General features: G+C 37.6%; 1 protein-coding gene across 1 annotated transcript in view; it reads right to left on the bottom strand.

The window, feature by feature from the left end:
* The window catches only part of Dennd4a (DENN domain containing 4A), a 116,182-nt gene that overhangs the window by 77,054 nt on the left and 17,315 nt on the right, over positions 1-21,813 (bottom strand). Inside the window, 2 exon segments of the mRNA XM_038321740.1 lie at positions 476-604; positions 2,188-2,317. The gene's annotated coding sequence lies outside the window, so the exon portion shown is untranslated.

Here is a 21,813-nt window from a genome sequence, read left to right as displayed (position 1 = left end):
AAGAAAGATTTATCGCATATGATAGCATCTTCATAAATTTTTCTTCCTTTCTTTTTTCCCTCCAAGACAGAGGGTCTCAGTACGTAGCTCTGGCTGTATGTAAACTTACTATGTAGACCAGGCTCACCTCAAACTCACAGAGATTTACCTGCCTCTGCCTCCCAAGTGCTGGAATTAAAAATGTGTACCACTATGCCCAGCCCAGAGGGTTTTCATACAAGATATATTTGTACCTCAGTAAATTGAAGACCAGGATAAGTAGTCTAGTAAACTAAAGTGCTGGGGATGGAAGCCAGCATCTTGCAGATAACAAGGTAAGCACACTACCACTAAGATGGATACATTGCCCAGCCTGATTATATCCTTTAAATGGAATCTATTTTCCTTGAAAATAGAAAACAAGAAGAATGTGCGCTCAACTCATAAAAAAACGTAAGATAACTAAATTGGAAAGGCATTACAAGAAGGCTCTTACCCATTCATCGACTAATGGGAGATTGCCTTGTTTTTCTCCCTTTCAATCTCTGGCCAATCCAGATGCTTTTTATTTCTTATCTCACTCCATTAGGTCAAAGTAGCTAAGCATGTGTTACCAAGACTGCTTCTAAAGACAAGAAAAGGCGAGAGTGAACATTTGAGGAAACTTTATATACATACGTATTATTATATACATATATATCAGTATATATTATGTATATATATATATATATATATATATATATATATATGATTATGAACACTTCAGTTTTGCAAAGTAACTACCAGTGCCAGGTATAGTGACAGACACTTGTAACCTCAGCTTATAGGGGGCTGAGGATAGCGAGTTTAAGATCTTCTAGGCTATTAAAAAAAATCAACTACTACTGAAATTTCTAGATATTATATGATAAATCACACACTCAAACTTATATATGAGAATGATCAGTACCACAGTAGGCCAGCTGATTAAATATAAAAAATTTTCTGCTAGATTTGAACTCACAAGTCTCCTGCCTCATCTTCCTGAATGCAGGGATTTCAGACTATGCATTATACTCCCTGCAAGAGACATCTTAAAACATCTTTCAATAAATTATTCTGTATCACCTGTTACTTACAACTATCATACAATGAGTATATCACAGATTCTTAAAGTTATGGGAAGTTAAATTTCCCGTGATTAACACAGAAAAAAGCCAACTGGAACAAATCACAATGAAAAACAAAAACTACTCACACATTACTGGAGTTTCTGATGAAAAATAGCAGTGGCCAACATGTGAATTCTTCAGGCCTCGAGATTGAGAAATACTGTATTGAAAAGAATAAAGACTGAGGTTAAATTAATTCTATAAAATATTTTCCCCAATATAGCTGTGGATACTTAAAGTTATACTACTAATAATTTTTAGATAAATACCAGCCTATTCAAGAAGCACATTTTGGTCAAGAATTGATACAAACTTGAAAAGCAATTGATCCAGAAGAGTGAAGAGAAAGCAGAATAACAAATGGAACAAAAGTACATGTGTGGGAAAGCAAGGGAAGTGAAATAATTTTAAATGCCTGCTCCTAGGACACCTGTATACAGAGTCTCATTCATAAGGCAAAAATACCTCCTTAAGCCAATTCAAAAGTAGACACAGAAAAGTTCCATATATGTGTTTCAAATAAGACCAATGTTCAAAAGATTTTTCCTTTATTATAAATATTCACAACTATCTTAATATAATTAACATATCAATCCTTAACAACAGATACAACAAGGATAGGATAATAAAAAGAACCAACATTGGTTTAGGAATGTTGCTCAATGGTAGACCACTTTCTCAGTTTACACAAGGTTCAATTTCTAGTCCTACAGAAAAAAAACAAATAAACACAAAACCAAACCTTTAGTACAAAACAACAAGTCATGCTGTTTTATGAAATTTAGCATGCAACTGTCATACTCTCTTTAGACTGAGTGAGTTAGTTGCTTGTGAGTAAAGAAAAGGTGTTCTCACTGATCAAGTTTTAGGGTACTTTAACACTGACTACTGTGCCTGCTAAGGGTAGTCTCATAATGCTGGAAACACACATGAAAGAGAGAGGTTTTGAGTCAGCTGGGGGTCTAGCACATCCCCCTCGACCACAGCATCGTTTGCTGGTTCCTCTATACACATCCTCTTAAGTCTTCTTGGATTAAGAAAGACAAAGACCACCAACCCTTTTAAAGGGAATGACTGTCCTCCTTCCTTGTACTAGGCCAGTGTGATTTCTCAGTGGCTTCCTACCCTGTTCCTTCCTCAAGGTGGGAGTAGAAAACCAGCCAAGGAATAAGTCTTTATCATTTAACCTGAAAAAGAAAAAAAAAAGTTTCATTGGGTCAAAGACTTTGCAGGAAAACAAACTAAAGTGCAAAATCATATGCCCAACAAGAAGTGAGAAAATCATATCTTTAACCAATCTGGACCATCGTCTACTGATAGAGAAATAGTAGCAGAAACAGATAAGAACAAGATTTTTTTAAAAAAATACTTATTTATTATGTATACAATATTCTGTCTGTGTGTATGCCTTCAGGCCCGAAGAGGGCACCATACCCCATTACAGATGGTTGTGAGCCACCATGTGGTTGCTGGGAATTGAACTCAGGACCTTTGGAAGAGCTGGCAGTGCTCTTAACCTCTGAGCCATCTCTCCAGCCCCAAGAACAAGATTTATATGACTCCTGACAAGCAGAGGCAGGTGGATCTCTATGAATTCAAGGCCAGCTTGGTCTGCAGAGTGAATTCCAGGCCAACCAAGGCTAGCTAGCTCTTTTCTCAAAAATAATAAAAATAAAAACAAAAACTAAAACAAAAAGCATGACTTAGTTGATCCTAGATACCAGTCTACCAGTGGGAAGTAGGAAAGAATAAGATAAATATTTCAATCAAAATTCTGATACAACATCTTAGAAGGAAAGGTGGAAACAATTAATGAGAAATAATGTAAGTGTATAATCTTGCTACCTTTTGATTTTTATTGTTGGATTTTTTTAAAGACAGGTTTCTACTATATAGTTCAAGATAGACCAAACTTGCAATCCTTCTTCCTCAGCCTCCCAGTACCTGGCATTAAAGGCGCCACATTTGCCACTGTTATCTTTTGGACTGCTAAAAGTGATCAAGATAAATATATGTGTTTTTAAATAGGATAATACTTTACTTCGGGCTCACTGAACATCTTCAAGCAACAAATATGGAACGGTATATACATTTTGAAATATTTCTAAATATTATTGTTCTTGGGTAGCAAAGTTAACACAAGTACTGACCTGGTGAAACATTTTTTAAAAAAAAAAATCCAATACAATTTTAAGTTGAAATACTATATGTGTGAATTTTTGAAATGTCTGATAGGATATCAGCTTGTTTAGATATCATGAATGATGGGTGTGTCAAAACCAATTCAATACATTTTTATTTAAAAAATAAATATTTATTCTGTCTGTGTGTTTGTGTACATGCCACTGTGCACAAGTGGAGATCAAAGGACAACTCATGGGAGTTGGTTCTCTCCTTTATATGGGTTCCAAGGATCACACTCAGGTTTTTAGGCTAGGTAGCAAGTGCTGTTACACTCTGAAGATACCTTACCAGACTCCCAAATTTATTTTCTGTCATTATAAGTTCTTTAATATAGCACAAATACTAGTTTGACCATGACTTTATGTTCCTCTAAACAATATTTGTACTATAATTAAGAGAAAACAGGTATCACCTGTGTGGTGGTGCTGCATGCCTTTAATCCCAGCACTCAGGAGGTAGAAGCAGACAGATCTCTGTGAGTTCCAGGCCAGCCTTGTCTACAAAGCAAGTTCTAGGATAGGCAGGGATACACAGAGAAATCTGTCTCTAAAACAAAAACAAAACAAAACTCAAAACTCAGATATCATTTCCTTCAATGGTGAAATACTAGATTAATTTATTGTCACATTCCCAGTATCACATATTTCCATTGATAAAATAAACTTCTCAAAACTTTACTCTGATTCCATGAATTATGTAAAAAAAACAAATACCTGAGATATTATTAGAATTAACTGATTTTGTATATAATTTAAAAGTATTTGCAAAGTATTTTTCTGCTAATGGAGGTAACATATTACAGTTACCCCTTTACTTTCCATACATGCACAAGAAAATAAGAAAGAGGCAACTAGTTAGCTCTATTTACTAGGACATAAATGGCTGTAAAGGAAGAGCCATGCTCCACAATATAAATACAGCTATGTGTTTTCTGCAGCTATGCATGTTAAACCACTATTTTTTCAGTACAGACTTCTTTAAATTGCTATTCTTTTTAACTGAAATTTTACTTAAACTTTTAAATATTTATTTTATAATATGTATATGAGTGCTTGGCTGCATGCATGTCTGTGCACCATATGCATGCAGTGAGGGAAGAGCATTGAATCCCCTGGGAGTGGGCTTATAGTCAGTTGTGGACTCCCATGTGGGTGTTGGGAATAGAATCTAAGTCTTCCACAAGAACAGTCAGAGCTCTTAACCACAGAACTATCTCTATACTGTGCCATATCTCAAGGCCCTGAAATTTTCATTTTTGAGATAACTGGATATGCATCTGGTTGAAAGAAAAGGTCACAAAATTCCTTTTACTGAATTTTTCCCATTAGTGTATCTTATACAACCATAACACAATGTCAGAATTGGGACACTTACACTGATAATAATTAACTTGTCTTATTACCTAGGTTTGACTCATACTCATTTGTATATGTGTATATTTAAGTCTATGCAGACTTAATGGATATGTATCATGTACCTATCACTAGTCAAGATACAATATTGAGGAATCCAGTGACCTAGGCCACAACAGACCTGAGGCAGCAAACTCCATAGAAACAGGACTAATCCAGTGACCTAGGCCAGAGCAAGCCTGAAGCAGCAAACTCCAGAAGAGCAGGACTGAGCCCATGACCTAGGCCTGGGATGGTGAAGTCCATGTGAACTCCATGGGAGCAGGAGTGGATCCAGACCAGGGACATTTGCAAAAGCATGACTGGGCCAGCGACCTGGGCTAGAGCAGGCCTGAGGCAGCAAACTCCACGGAAGTGGGACTAAGCCACTGACCTAGGCCAGAGTGGGCCAGGGACGGTGAACTCAACCGAAGCAGGTACAGGGAAGCGAGTGGGCCAGAGCCAGAGACCGCTGCTGGTCCAGTATGAGTCTGGGATGTTAGAGGGAGTAGACTTGATCCAGGACCCCTGTGGGTCCAAGTCGGAGTTTGGGACATCTGAAGAACTAGGCCTGAGGCAGGACCTCTATGGGTCTGGGCATTAAGTTAGGACCTCTGCGGGTCTGGACACACCCGAGTCTGGATCCTCTGAGAGAGTAGATCAGAGCCAGAGACCTTTGCAGAACCAAATCCAAGCCAGGGACCTCCACAGGAGCAGATCCAGACCAGTACAGAAACAGGTCTGAGCTGACAACCTAGGTCACAGCAGGCCTGAGATTGCAAACTCCATGGAAGTGTTGAGCAACCTCCAAAAACATGGAGTTAACAACAAATAACTGGAACTGTGGCACTGACTGCACTAGGAGCAACCATCTGAGCCTTCAATCCACTGCCACCTGGAAGATTAATCACCAGAGTCACAGACAGCCCCAACTACACCAAGCAGAAGAAAAGATAAGTAGATAAGGTAAGAGCACATGCAACACTATGAAGAGCAACACGACACCAGTAAAATCTAGTGACCCTACAACAGCAAGACATGAACAACCAAATATAGATGAAGCAGAAGAAAATTACCTAAAAGATAACTTCAGGAGGATGTTTGAGACTCTTAAAGAGGAAATGAGGAAATCCCTCAAAGAAATGGAGGAAAAAAATTGGACAACACCAACAAATCCCTTAAAGAAAAAACAATCAAACATATGAAAGAAGCTATTCAGGACTTGAAAACAGAAATAGACAATAAAGAAAATACAAGCAGATGGAATCATAGAAACAGAAATCATGAGAAAATAATCAAGAACCACAAATGCAAGCATAAACAGCAGAATATAAGAGATGGAAGAGAGAATCTCAAGCACTGAGGATACAATAGAGGAAATAGATTCATCAGTCAAAGAAAACATTAATCTAACAAAAGCTTAACACAAAATATCCAGAAAATATAGGACACCATAAAAAGACCAAAACTAAGAATAATAGGTATAGAAGAAAGAGAAGTTCAACTTAAAAGCACAGAAAATAGGTCCTACTCCGGTACCAAGGCCACCCACCCAGAGGTGAGAGAGGCTGCCCTCCAGGCAGTTCTGTGGATTCCAGCAGGGAGTGCTGGCTCCTTCAGATTGTGCTGCAAGGAATAGCTCCTGCTCCAGCACTGAGGAGAGCCACCCAGATTCAGTCACAGCAAAGATTGGACCAAGACACCAAGTCTCTCCTAGCTCCATTTGAAGAAAGAGATGGGCAGGCGCCAATGCAAGAACTCCTCCAACAACCCGAAAGGCAACATGACATCACCAGAATCCAGGCATCCCAAAGCAACAAGAATTGTACACCCTACTCCAGAGGAAATAGAAGAAATCGACCTTAAACAGTACTTTATGAAAATAATAGAGGACCTTAAACAGGAGGTAAAATACTGCCATAAAGAAATGGAGATGACAAACAAAAAGGTAGACGAAATAAATAAATCTCTCAAAGATACCCAAGAAAAACAAGAAGAACAAGAAAAAGCAATCAAACAGGTAAGGGGAAACAGTACAAGACCTGAAAAAATGAAATGGAGGTAATGAAGAAAACACAATCAGAGGGAAGACTGGAAATGGAAATTCTGAGTAAACGAACAGAAACTACAGAGACAAGTATTACCAACAGAACACAAGAGATAGAAGAAAGAATCTCGGACTCTGAAGATACTATAGAGGAAATAAACTCACAGATTAAAGAACAAAACAAATCCAACAAATTCTTAACACAAAACATCCAGGAAATCTGGGACACCATGAAAAGACCAAACCTAAGAATAATTGGTGTAGAAGAAGGAGAAGAATTATAACTCAAAGGCCCAGAAAATATATTCAACAAAATTATAGAAGAAAATTTCCCCAACCTAAAGAAGGATAGTCCTATGAAGATACAAGAAGCCTACAGAACACCAAATAGACTGGATCAAAAGAAAGCATCCCCGCGCCATATAATAATCAAAACACAAACCATACAGAATAAAGAACAGATATTAAGAGCTGCAAAGGAAAAAGGTCAAGTAACATATAAAGGGAAACCTATCAGAATTACACCTGACTTCTCACTGGAAACCATGAAAGCCAGAAGGACATGGATGCAAGCCCAGACTACTATACCCAGCAAAGCTTGCATTCACCATCAATGGAGAAAACAAGATTTTCCAGGACAAAAACAGATTTAAACAATACGTAGCCACAAATCCAGCCTTGCAGAAAGTAATAGAAGGAAAATCACAAACCAAGGAGTCCAACAATGCCCACAATAACTCAGACATCTAGCAACCCTTCACCAGCACAACTAGAAGAAGGGAAACACACAAACTCTACTACAAAAAAAAAAATGTCCAGCCGGGCGGTGGTGGCGCACGCCTTTAATCCCAGCACTCGGGAGGCAGAGGCAGGAGGATCTCTGTGAGTTCGAGACCAGCCTGGTCTACAAGAGCTAGTTCCAGGACAGGCTCCAAAGCCACAGAGAAACCCTGTCTCGAAAAACCAAAAAAAAAAAAAAAAAAAAAAGTCCGGGCGGTGGTAGCACACGCCTTTAATCCCAGCACTCGGGAGGCAGAGGCAGGCGGATCTCTGAGTTCGAGGCCAGCCTGGTCTACAAGAGCTAGCTCCAGGACAGGCTCTAGAAACTACAGGGAAACCCTGTCTCGAAAAACCAAAAAAAAAAAAAAAAAACGAAACAAAAACAAAAAACAAACAAAACAACAACAAAAAAAAAAAAAAAAAAACAAAAAAATGTCCGGAGTCAACAACCACTGGTCATTAATATCACTTAATATCAATGGACGCAATTCACCTATAAAAAGGCACAGGCTAAGAGACTGGATACGAAAACAGAATCCAACATTTTGCTGTTTACAAGAAACACACCTCAACCACAAAGACAGGCACCTACTCAGAGTAAAGGGTTGGGAAAAGGTTTATCAAGCAAATGGACCTAAGAAACAAGCGGGTGTGGCCATATTAATTTCTAACAAAGTTGACTTCAAACTAAAATCAATCAGAAGAGATGGAAAGGGTCATTTTATACTCATAACAGGAAAAATCCTTCAGAATGAAGTCTCAATCCTGAATATCTATGCCCCTAACATAAAAGCACCCACTTATGTAAAAGAAACATTACTAGAATTCAAGGCAGCCATCAAACCACACACATTAATAGTTGGAGACTTCAACACTCCTCTCTCACCAATGGACAGGTCAATCAGACAGAAACCTAACAGAGAATTAAAAGACTTAATGGAGGTAATGAACCAAATGGACTTAACAGACATCTATAGAACATTCCACCCAAATAGGAAAGAATATACCTTCTTCTCTGTGGCTCATGGAACCTTTTCGAAAATTGACCACATACTCGGTAACAAAGCAAACTTCCAGTTACAAAAAATATTAGTAGCCACCTGTGTCCTGTCAGATCACCATGGATTAAAATTAGAATTTAACAACAATGCTACCCCCAGAAAGCCTACAAACTCATGGAAACTGAACAGTCAACTACTGAACCACAGCTGGGTCAAGGAAGAAATAAAGAAAGAAATTAAAGTCTTTCTTGAATTTAATGAAAACAAAGACACAACATACTCAAACCTATGGGACACAATGAAGGCAGTGCTAAGAGGAAAGTTCATAGCACTAAGTGCCCACTTAAAACGGAGAAAGCACTCATTGGACACTTAACAGCACATCTGAAAGCTCTAGAAAAAAAAGAAGCAGATTCACCTAGAAGGAGTAGAAGACTGGAAATAATCAAACTGAGGGCAGAAATCAACAAAATAGAAACACAGAAAACAATCCAAAGAATCAATGAAACAAAAAGCTGGTTCTTGGAGAAAATCAACAAGATTGACAAACCCCTAGCCAAACTAATCAAATGGCAGAGAGAGAACACGCAAATTAATAAGATCAGAAATGATAAGGGGGAAATAACCAGACACAGAGGAAATTCAGAAAATCATTAGATCTTACTACAAAAGTCTGTATGCCACAAAATTGGAAAATGTAAAAGAAATGGACATTTTTTTAGATAAGTACCATATACCAAAGTTAAACCAGGACCAGGTGAACATTCTAAATAGTCCTGTTAGTCGTGAAGAATTAGAAACTGTTATCAAAAACCTCCCTACCTAAAAGAGCCCAGGACCAGATGGTTTCAATGCAGAATTCTACCAGAACTTCCAAGAAGACCTAATACCTATACTCCTTAAGGTGTTTCATAATATAGAAACAGAACAGTCATTGCCAAATTCCTTTTATGAAGCTACAGTTACCCTGATACCTAAACCACACAAAGACTCAACCAAGAAAGAGAATTACAGGCCAATCTCACTCATGAACATCGACGCAAAAATTCTCAATAAAATACTGGCAAACAGAATCCAAGAACACATTAGAAAAATTATCCACTACGATCAAGTAGGCTTCATCCCAGAGATGCAGGGCTGTTCAACATACGAAAATCTATCAATGTAATCCATCATATAAATAAACTGAAGGGTAAAAACCATATGATCATCTCATTAGATGCTGAAAAAGCATTTGACAAAATTCAACACCCCTTTATGATAAAGGTCTTGGAGAGAATAGGGATACAAGGGTCATTCCTAAATATAATAAAGGCTATTTACAGCAAGCCGACAGCTAACATCAAATTAAACGGAGAGAAACTCAAGGCCATCCCACTAAATTCAGGAACACGACAAGGCTGTCTCCACTTTCTCCTTATCTCTTCAATATAGTGCTTGAAGTCCTAGCAATAGCAATAAGACAACATAAGGGGATCAAGGGGATTCGAATTGGAAAGGAAGAAGTTAAACTTTCGTTATTTGCAGATGATATGATAGTGTACATAAGCGACCCCCAAAACTCCACCAAAGAACTCTTACAGCTGATAAACTCCTTCAGTAACGTGGCAGGATACAAGATCAACTCCAAAAAATCAGTTGCCCTCCTATACACAAAGGATAAGGATATCAGAGAAGTATCACCTTTCACGATAGCCACAAATAGCATAAAATATCTTGGGGTAACTCTAACCAAGGAAGTGAAGGACTTATTTGACAAGAATTATAAGTCTTTGAAGAAAGAAATTGAAGAAGATACCAGAAAATGGAAAGATCTCCCTTGCTCGTGGATTGGGAGGATCAACATAGTAAAAATGGCAATTCTACCAAAAGCAATCTATAGATTCAATGCAATCCCCATCAAGGTCCCAACAAAATTCTTCACAGATCTTGAGAGGACAATAATCAACTTTATATGGAAAAATAAGAAACTCAGGATAGCCAAAACAATCTTATACAATAAAGGAACTTCTGGAGGCATTACCATCCCTGACTTCAAACTCTATTACAGAGCTACAGTATTGAAAACAGCTTGGTATTGGCATAAAAACAGAGAAGTCGACCAATGGAATCGAATAGAAGACCCGGATCTTAACCCACAAATCTATGAACACCTGATTTTTGATAAAGGAGCCAAAAGTACACAATGGAAGAAAGAGGGCATCTTCAACAAATGGTGCTGGCATAACTGGATGTCAACCTGTAGAAGAATGAAAGTAGATCCATATCTATCACCATGCACAAAACTCAAGTCCAAATGGATTAAAGACCTCAATATTAATTTGAACACACTGAGCCTGATAGCGGAGAAAGTGGGAAGTACTCTACAACATATGGGTACCGGAGACCGTTTCCTACGTATAACCCCAGCAGCACTGACATTAAGGGCAACATTGAATAAATGGGACCTCCTGAAGCTGAGCAGCTTCTGTAAAGCAAAGGACACTGTCACTAAGAAAAAAAGGCAGCCTACTGACTGGGAAAAGATCTTCACCAACCCTGCAACTGACAAAAGTCTGATCTCTAAAATATATAAGGAACTCAAGAGACTAGACTTTAAAAAGCTAATTAACCCATTTAAAAAATGGGGCTCTGAACTGAACAGAGAATTCTCAACAGAAGTTCAAATGGCCAAAAGACACTTAAGGTCATGCTCAACCTCCTTAGCTATCAGGGAAATGCAAATCAAAACAACTTTGAGATACCATCTTACACCTGTCAAATTGGCTAAAATCAAAAATACCAATGATAGCCTTTGCTGGAGAGGTTGTGGGGTAAGAGGTACACTCATCCATTGCTGGTGGGAATACAAACTTGTGCAACCACTTTGGAAAGCATTGTGGCGATTTCTCAGGAAATTCGGGATCAACCTACCCCAGGACCCAGCAATTCCACTCTTGGGAATTTACCCAAGAGATGCCCAATCATACTACAAAAGCATTTGTTCAACTATGTTCATAGCAGCGTTATTTGTAATAGCCAGAAACCTGGAAACAACCTAGATGCCCTTCAGTGGAAGAATGGATGAAGAAACAATGGAATATATACATATTAAAATACTACTCAGCGATAAAAAACAATGACATCTTGAATTTTGCATGCAAATGGATGGAAATAGAAAACACTATTCTAAGTGAGGTAACCCAGACCCAAAAAGATGAACATGGGATGTACTCACTCATAATCAGTTTTTAGCCATAATTAAAGGACATCGAGCCTATAATTCGTGATCCTTGAGAAGACAATAAGAAGATGAACCCAAAGAAAAAACATACAGTTATCCTCCTGGATATTGGAAGTAGATAATATTGCTGGGCATAAATTGGGAACTTGGGTCTGGGGTGGGATGAGGGCAAGAGGAGATGGGGAGAGAAAAGTGTGAAGGGGAGGATGGGGAGAGCTTGGGGGAATGGGATGCTTGGGGTGTGGGAAGGGTGGATGTGTAAAATAAAAGACAAATAAAAAAAGCACAGAAAATATACTTAACAAAATCATAGAAGAAAAATTTCCCAACTTAAAGATATGCCTATGAAGATACAAGAAGCTTACAGAACTCCAAATAGAATGGATATTAAGAACTGCAAAGGAAAAAGGCCAAGTAACATATAAAGGCAGACCTATCAGAATTACACCTGACTTCTCAATGGAGACAATGAAAGCCAGCAGGAGCTGGTCAAGCATTATGCAGACATTAAGAGAGCACGGATGCCAGCCCAGTCTACTATACCCAGCAAAACTTTCAATCACCACAGAAGGACAAAACAAGATATTCCATGACAAAGCCAGATTTAACCAACACCTAGCCACAAACCCAGCCCTACACAAAATAGTAGAAGGAAAATTCCAACCCAAGAAAGTTAGCTACATCAAAAAAAAAAAAAAAAAACCACACAGACAATTGATGATCTCACAGTAGCAAATCCCAAAGAAGGGGAAACACACACAAATTAACATCACCAACAATGAAAACTAAATTAACAGGAGATAGCAATCACTGATCATTAATATGCCTTAATGTAAATGTATTCAACTCACCTATAAAAAGACACGGGCTAACAGATTTGATACAAAAACAGAATTCATCCTTCTACTGCATACAAGAAACAACTCAACCTCAAAGACAGACATTGCCTCAGAGAAAAGGGCTGGGAAAAATTTTTCCAATCAATTGGACCTAAGAAACAAGTGGGTGTAGCTATCTTATTATCTAACAAAAAAGACTTCAAATTAAAATCACTCAAAAGAGACAAAGAAGGACATTTCATCAAAATGAAAGGACACTTCAGGAAAAATCTATCAAGAGGAAATCTCAATACTGAACATCTATGCCCCCAATACAAGGACACCCTCATATGTAAACACTTCTAAAGCTTAAATCATACATTAAACCCCACACACTAATAGTGGGAGACTTCAACATTCCACTCTCACCATTGGACAGGTGAGTCAGACAAAAAAATTAACAGAGAAATAAGGGAACTAACATATGTTATGATTCAAATGAACTAAAAAGACATCTACAGAATATTCCATCCAAACATAAAAGAATATACCTTCTTTTCAGCACCTCATAGAACCTTCTCAAAAATTGACCACATACTCAGTAACAAAACAAACTTCAACAGATACCAAAAAATTGGAACAACCTCATGTATCTTATCAGATCTCCATGGCTTAAAACTAGAAGTCAACAGCAACACTACTTCCAGAAAGCCCACAAACACATGGAAATTAAACAATACTCACCTAAATAATCAATGGGTCAAGGAAGAAATAAATGGAGAGATAAAAGACTTACTAAAATTCATGAAAATGACCACACAACATACCCAAATTTATGGGACACAATGAAAGCAGTGTTAAGAGGAAAGTTCATAGCACTAAATGCCTACATAAAGAAGCTGGGAAAATCCCACACTAGTGAATTAACAGAACATTTGAAAACTTTAGAACAAAAAGAAGCAAACTCACCCAAGAGAACTGGACGGCAGGAAATAATCAAATTGAGAGCTGAAATCAATGAAATAGAAACAAAGAAAACAATATAAATAATCAATGAGACAAAGGGTTGGTTCTTCCAGAAAAATCAACAAAATAGACAAATCTTTATCCAAGGCAGAGCGAGAATATCCAAATTAACAAAGTCAGAAATGAAAAAAAGGGACATAACAACAGACACGGAAGAAATCCAGAGAATCATCATGTCATATTTCAAAAACCTGTACTCCACAAAATTGGAAAAACTAAAGGAAATGGACAACTTTCTGGATAAATATCACTTACCAAAAATTAAATCAAGACCAGATAAGGAAATTAAACAGCTTAAACAGCTAAAGAAATAGAAAGTCATCAAAGTCTCCAAAAACCCCCAAAAAACAAAAAACAAAAAACAAAAACAAAAACAGGACCAGATGATTTCAGCTCAGAATTCTACAAAATTTTCAAAGAACAACTAATAGAAACAGAAGGAACATTGCCAAACTCTTTTTATGAGGCTACAATTACCCTGATACCCAAACCACAGAAAAATATTACTGAGAAAGAATTACAGACCAATCTCACTCATGAACATTGATGTAAAAATACAAAATAAAATACTGGCAAATTGAATCCAAGAACAAATCAGAACCATCATCCACCATGATCAAATCAGCTTCATCCCAGAGATTCAGGGATGGTTCAACATACGAAAATCTGTCAATGTAATCCACCATATAAACAAACTGAAAACTAAAAACCACACAATTATCTCATTAGACGCTGAAAAAGCTTTCAACAAAATACAACATCCCTTCATGATAAAGGTCATGGAGAGAGCAGGGATACAAGGAACATACCTAAACATAATTAAGGCAATATACGGCAAGCCAATAGCCAAAATCAAACTAAATGGAGAGAAACTCCCAGTAATCCCACTGAAATCAAGAACAAGACAAGGCTGTCCACTTTCTCCATATTTATTCAATATAGTCCTTGAAGTCCTAGCTAGAGCAATAAGATACCAAAAAGGAATCAAGAAGAAACAAAACAGAGAAAAAGAAGTCAAACTCTCACTATTTGCTGATGATATGATAGTTTATGATAAATGAGCCCAAAAATTCTACCAAGGAACTTCTACAACTCATAAACACCTTTAGTAATTAGCAGGATACAAAATTAACTAAAAAAAAAATCAGTAGCCCTCCTTTACACAGATGATAAATGGGCTGAGAAAGAAACCAGAGAAACATCACCCTTCACAATAGCCACAAATAGCATAAAATATCTCGGAGTAACTCTAACCAAACAAGTTGAAGACTTCTATGACAAGAACTTTAAATCTTTGAAGAAAGAAATTGAAGAAGACACCAGAAAGTAGAAAGATCTCCCATGTATCTTGTGTAGGTAGAATTAATATGATAAAAATGTCAATCTTACCAAAAGCAATCTACAGATTCAATGCAATGCCCATCAAAATCCCAGCAAAATTTTTCACAGACCTCAAAAGAATGGTACTCAACTTCATATGGAAAAACAAAATACCCAGAATAGCTAAAACAATCCTGTACAATAAAAGAACTTCTGAAGGCATCACAATCCCTAACTTCAAACTCTACTACAGACCTACAGTACTGAAAACAGCCTGGTATTGGCATAGAAACAGGCAGGAGAACCAATGGAACCAAATTGAAGACCTGTATATTAATCCACACACTTTCGAACATCTAATTTTTGACAAAGAAGCAAAAAATATCAAATGGGAAAAAAGCATATTTAACAAATGGTGCTGGTATAACTGGATATCAACATGTAGAAGAATGAAAATAGATCCGTATCTATCACCATGCACAAAACTCAAGTCCAAATGGATCAAAGACCTCAACATAAAGCCAGCCACACCAAACCTCACAGAAAAGAACGTGGGAATTACACTTGAATGCATTGGCACAGGAGACCATTTCCTAAATATAACCCCAGTATCACAGACATTGAGAGAAACAATTAATAAAATGGACCTCCTGAAACTGAAAAGCTTCAATGACACGGTCAACAAGACAAAACAACAGCCTACAGAATGGGAAAAGATCCTCACCAACCCCACATCAGACAGAGGTCTGATCTCCAAAATACACAAAGAACTCAAGAAACTGGCCATCAAAAGAACAAATAATCCAATAAAAAAATGGAGTATAGACCTAAACAGAGAACTCTCAACAGAGGAATCTAAAATGGCTGAAAGGCACTTAAGGAAATGTTCAACATCCCCAGTCATCAGAGAAATGCAAATGAAAACAACCCTGAGATTCCATCTTACACCTGTAAGAATGGCCAAATCAAAAACACTGATGACAACTTATGCTGGAGAGGTTGTAGGATAAAGAGAACACTCCTCCATTCTGGTGGGAGTGCAAGCTGGTAGAGCCCTTTGGATATCAGTATGGCAATTTCTCAGAAAATTAGGAAACAACCTTCCTCAAGACCCAGCAATACCACTTTTGAGTATTTATCCAAAGGATGCTCAATCGTGCCACAAGGACATGTGTTCAACTATGTTCATAGCAGCTTTGTTAGTTATAGCTGGGACCTAGAAATGACCTAAATGCCTCTTGACTGAAGAATAAGGAAAATGTGGTACATTTATACAATGGAGTACTACACAGCAGAAAAAAATAACGACATCTTGAAATTTGCAGGCAAATGGATGGAGCTAGAGAATATCATTTTGAGTGAGGTACCCTAGACCCAGAAAGACAATTATCACATGTATTCACTCATAAGTGGTTTTTAAACATAAAGCAAAGAAAACCAGCCTACAAATCACAATCCCAGAGAACCTAAACAACAATGAGGACCCTAAGAGAGACATACATGGATCTAATCTACATGGGAAGTAGAAAAAAAGACAAGATCTCCTGAGACAATTGGGAGCCTGGGTACCATGGGAGAGGGTTGAAGGGGAGGGGAGAGGCAGGAAGGGGAGCAGAGAAAAATATAGAGCTCAATAAAAATTTATAAAAAGGAAAAAAGATACAATGTCCTTCCTGCACAAGAAGCACACGTCATAGCACCCTCTCCTAACTACAAACACTTTCCTTTAGACACCACCTCCATCCCTACCTTGTTTAGCATGGTTACACACACTCACACACACACACACACACACACACACACACAACCCGTGAAAGTAAAAGATATTTCCTAAAGCAACAGTTCCTTACAAAGGTGTGCAGAAACAAACCAAAGTATAAGGAATTTTTTGTGGCACAGAAAGATCAGTGGATCACACTTGGTCAGGCTAGGGCCCATTCTTTTTTATCATGATCCTACAAACATATATAAAGGCACGTACATGTACACAGACCATCACTGACAATGATCACCTATCCACTCACAATGAAGACCAGCCTCCTCAGTTTTAAGATAAATATTCCCATTACAGAGAAACTACAGACTGGAAACAAACAGGCAACAAAAATGCTACAGAACAGCTACCGTGGGAACTCAGGTGTGAAAGAACTAGAAAAGTCATCTTGTGTTCAGGAACAATTCTGCCCCTCATCTAGCAATTAGGCCAGAGAGGAAATAGCTTGTATTGTCTTGGGATATGGATCTGTTTTTGACAGAATAAGATCAGACTGGAAATACTGAGTTTTAATGTACAGTCACTTGTCTCCAGAAAGACTACAGACAATTCAAAGACTGCTATGATTTCTGTGTCTTCTATTATAGCAGTCAGAAATACATGGCAGGTGTGAACACTTAGTAATGAGGTCAAAACAGTAGAAACAGGAAAGTGAAAACATCACAGAATGATGAGATTTTAGAGCAAGGAGAGTCCATGGAGACTTTGTTTCAATTACTTCTTTTATAATTGAAGAATTTTTTAATTACAGTATAGTAGCCTGCTTATAACCAAATAAGTCAATCTGTGACTTTTACTTTGGAGTTCTACTATACTATACTTCATATTCAAGGATGTAAGATAAAAGAGTCCTTGAGGGAAATACTGCTTGTTAGTGAACTTGGGCTTCCCTAAGCAGGATATTAGTATATAAAGACTCAAGTTAAACTTGACAAAAGAAAAGGAATGAATAATAAAAATTATGCCAGAGAGTAAATGGGGGGAAAGGAATAAGTTGAATTAAAAGATATGAGAATTTAAAAAAAATATAATAATTTTTTTTAAAGAAATTAAGAAGAGGAGGGTAAACTAAAAGGCTGGAATACAGCTCTGCAGGTAGTGAGCACTGCCAACACACAGAGCACTGGGTTAGATGCATAGCACAATTCCCAAAATAATTAATTAAATCATTTAAAAAAGAGGAAGTAGAGATGAAAAGTGACTACAGTGTTATGAGGAAAAGGTATCTGTGGAATTTTTAATGTTACATATATTCTCTTAAGATTACTGAAATTTACCATTGCCAACCTTGAAATCTAGATTACCTGCAAAAAAAGAAAAAAGAAAAAAATCAGCCATCAATCTTACGCTGAAAGTCGTTTGCAACCAGCACTGTCTGAAATCCAAGTGTCCTGGCTCACCAGCATGAAAAGGAAGTTTGATTTTAAATTTCCTTTCTTGCACAGTCTTCTTTTACTTAATTTCCCCCTTGCACACTGCCCCTAACTCTCTTCCTTTTTACTTCCTCTTTGGACTAGCATCTGCATTTGCTAAATGGGAGCTAACGTGAATTGCCAGCAACAGTAGAACGACCTGTTTTTCTTAGATAACACAGTATCTGGCCACTCCTCTCTTTACAGATGTAAACAAACCACACAAAAGTCCGATTCTGCCTTAAAATATAAATTTAAAATTCTCTCATTTGATCATTTGATCAATGTTGAACATTCTAATTTCTTACCCATTTTTCACCATCCATTTAAAAAGGCTTTAAGACTTAAAAAAAAAAACTTTCCATTTTTCCCCACACATTGTAAAAAACACAAAATGGGCTCTGAGAATCCTTGAAAACAACTTTGAGAATTCCCTTACCCTTCTATCTAATAACGATTAGTGTAATTTAAAATTTTTATATGGCATATTAGATTATTAAAAACTAAAAATAAACACTTCAAACAGAAACCCAACCACTAAGAGTCAGGCATTTTATATATGCGTGTGATAGCAGTGCCCGGGGAGCAGAGAGAAGCAGAGGGCCATTCTTGGCTGAATAGGGGGTCTGAAACCAGCTGGAGCTACAAGAATCCCTTTCTTGCATACACAAAAAGAACAAAAACAACTGGTCACACACGCATTTAATCCCAGCACTCAGGAGGCAAAGGCAGGTGAATCTCTGTGAGTTTGAGGCCAGCCTGGTCTACAGTGCAAGTTCTGGGGCAGCCAGGGCTGTTACACAGATAAACCCTGTTTCGGAAAAAAAAAAAATCCTGAATTCATCTCTAGGATCCCCATGGTAAAGGAGAAAATTCCCACAAGCTTCTCTGACCTCTACAGATGCACTGTGGCATATGCACAGATACACATGCACAAATACATACTGTTAAAAAGAAATAAAAAGGGATTAGATAGATGGCTCCACGATTGAGAGCACTGGCTGCTATTTCAGAGAACCCAGGTTTGGTTCTAATTTTGTTGCCATTCATTTAAAAAGTCTGCAATTCTAGTTCCAGAGATACAATGTCTTCTTCTGGCCTCTGTGGGCACTAAGCATGCATAAAGTAAACAGATACATATACAAGCAAAATACACACACTGTTAAAAAAAACCAAAAACAGAAAACATACAAATACTAAAATCCTTGGAAGAACCATGAATCTTGCAAATAATTAGACTTTGGGGTTCTAAATTAAATTGAACAAATAAAAATAAAACAAGCCCGGCACTAGTGATGATATAGGAAAATGAGCACACTTGACAAGTGTGAACAGCACTGTGAATTAGAATGATCTCTCATATATTCTGAAATTACCTAGAACTGATTTGATTGATGGAGATGTTGGTGTTGATTTTATGGGTTTTTTTGTTTTGTTTGTTTTGTTTTCATTTTTTAAATATATTTCCTACTTTATTGCCATCAAACATTAGTTTTTATGCTAATATTCAGCCAAACACATGTTTTCATTGTGTAGTTTTGGCTGTCCTGGAACTCACTCAAATTTAGAGATCTGTTGGTCTCTGCCTGCTTAGAACTAAAGGAATGTGCCACCCCTGCCTGACCTATTTTGCTGCTGTTGTTGTTTGTTTGTTTGTGATGAGTCTCTCACTCTGTAGTCCAAACTGGCCTTGAACTTCAGGCAATCCTCCTACTTCAGCTTTCCTAGTGCTAGGAACTATGTACAGGTGTTATTTTACTCTTCAAACTAAGTCTATTCTGTTAAACATTGTTTTAATTTTTATTTGTTATTTGTATCTTTGTTTATCTGTTAAATAAAACATTCTTGAGATGATTTCATAGAGCCTGACAGTAGGATAGTAGTTACTGGAGAAAGTAGGAGAAAGAGACAATGAGGAAAAATTACTCAACAGATACTACTAAGTTATAGTCAGACAAAAGAAGAAAGCTTTCCTGTGCTATCGCAAAGCCAGGGACTACATATAATAATGACGTGTGTGTGTGTGTGTTGTGTGTGTGTTGATGGAGGAGTGTCTATGTGTTACTTTCATTATTAATAAAGAACTGCCTTGGCCCTTTAAGAGAACAGAAAATTAGGTAGGCGGAGTAGACAGAACAGAATGCTGGGTAGCAGGAGTGGGGAGACGCTTCAGCAATTCGCCATAGTGAGTCTCCATGCTTCTCCTCTCCGAGATGGATGCAGGTTAAGATCTCTCCTGGTAAGCCACACCTCGTGGTGCTACCCAGATTACTAAATATGGGTTAAAGAAAGATGTGAGAATTAGCCAATAAGAGGCTGAAACTATGGGCCAGGCAGTGTTTTCAAAGAATACAGTTTCCGTGTAATTATTTTGGGTAAAGCTAGCCGGGTGGCGGGACACAGCCCGGCCGCTTCACACTACAGTGTGTGTTGTGTGTGTGTGTGTTAAATTAGAAAGGCTGGCTGTAATTGCATACAGCTTTGTTCCCAACGCTCAGGAGGCAGAGGCAGGCACGTTTCTGTGAGACTAACCTGGTGTTCATGGTGATTTTTAAGCCAGCCAGGGCTATAGAGTGAGACTCAGTCTCAAGAAAACAAAGAAAGGAAGGGATAAAGAAAGGCAGGCAGGGAAGCAGACAGACAGACAGACAGATAGACAGAGAAAGAAATTTTAAAGAAATTGTAGTAGGCATTTTTTCTAATTTATAAAGAAAAAATTGTCACAAAATTAAAATTTTTAAATCAAACTATTGATCTAAAGATTGTTTATATCCAATTTCCTTTAAAAGATTAACAGAAATTCCTTTATGTTCAGAATTTAAAGGGAAGGACCTTTAAAATGTTTTGGTTTGATCCTACCATTTATTTAACGAGAAGATTAAATTCCAGGAAAGCTAATTTAACATGTGCATAGTGGCACAAACCATCAGGAGCAGAGCAGGGCCTGAAATTCCTTTCCCCAGATCTCTCGACACTGCAACCTACTCAGATCAGCTTAGTGAGGACAGGTGATCCCAAACAAAAACAGACAAAAACCTCCTACATTTTATTTCTTTACTTAGTGTGTGTATATATGTATGTATGTGTGTATATATATATATATATATATATATATATATATGTGGAAGCATGCTCATAACACCTCGCTCATGTGGACAATTAGTAGGAGTCAGTTCTTTCACCATGTGGGCCTGTAACTCGTTAGCAGGCACCCTTACCTACTAAGTCACCTTGTCAGCCCAAAGGTGATTCTTCCTAAACATTCTGAATGACCAGCCCAGCCCTAAACAAAGTGTATCTATTAAGCTAATAACAAGACTAACATGAGACAAATACCTACTAGACTAAGAAAGTGTTTAGCTTATCACCAGCCATGACTCCCCACTAAGATCCAAAATGTTCATGTCACGACTCTACCTATGTATTTATGTTTTGCCATCCTCCACCTTAAGTCCAAACCCACTTCCTTGTCAGCATGTACACTGTACTCTTATGTAGTCACTAGAAATCTCTAGTACAAATTTTAAACTTGGAATATTTATGACACAGTCTCTTCTTCCATAACTTTCTCATTTTAGCATTTTTACTCTGCAGCATTTTATATATATTGGATTCTGGGGGTTAGGTTTTTTTTGTTTTGTTTTTTGAGACAGGGTTTCTCTGTGTAGCCTTGGCCATACTGGAACTAGCTCTATAGACCAACCTGG

The sequence above is a fragment of the Arvicola amphibius genome, chromosome 3 (genome assembly GCF_903992535.2).
Source record: "Arvicola amphibius chromosome 3, mArvAmp1.2, whole genome shotgun sequence".
Classification (NCBI taxonomy): Eukaryota; Metazoa; Chordata; class Mammalia; order Rodentia; family Cricetidae; genus Arvicola; species Arvicola amphibius.
Note: the sequence above shows the minus strand (reverse complement) of the source record. Positions and strands in the feature narration are given on the sequence as shown.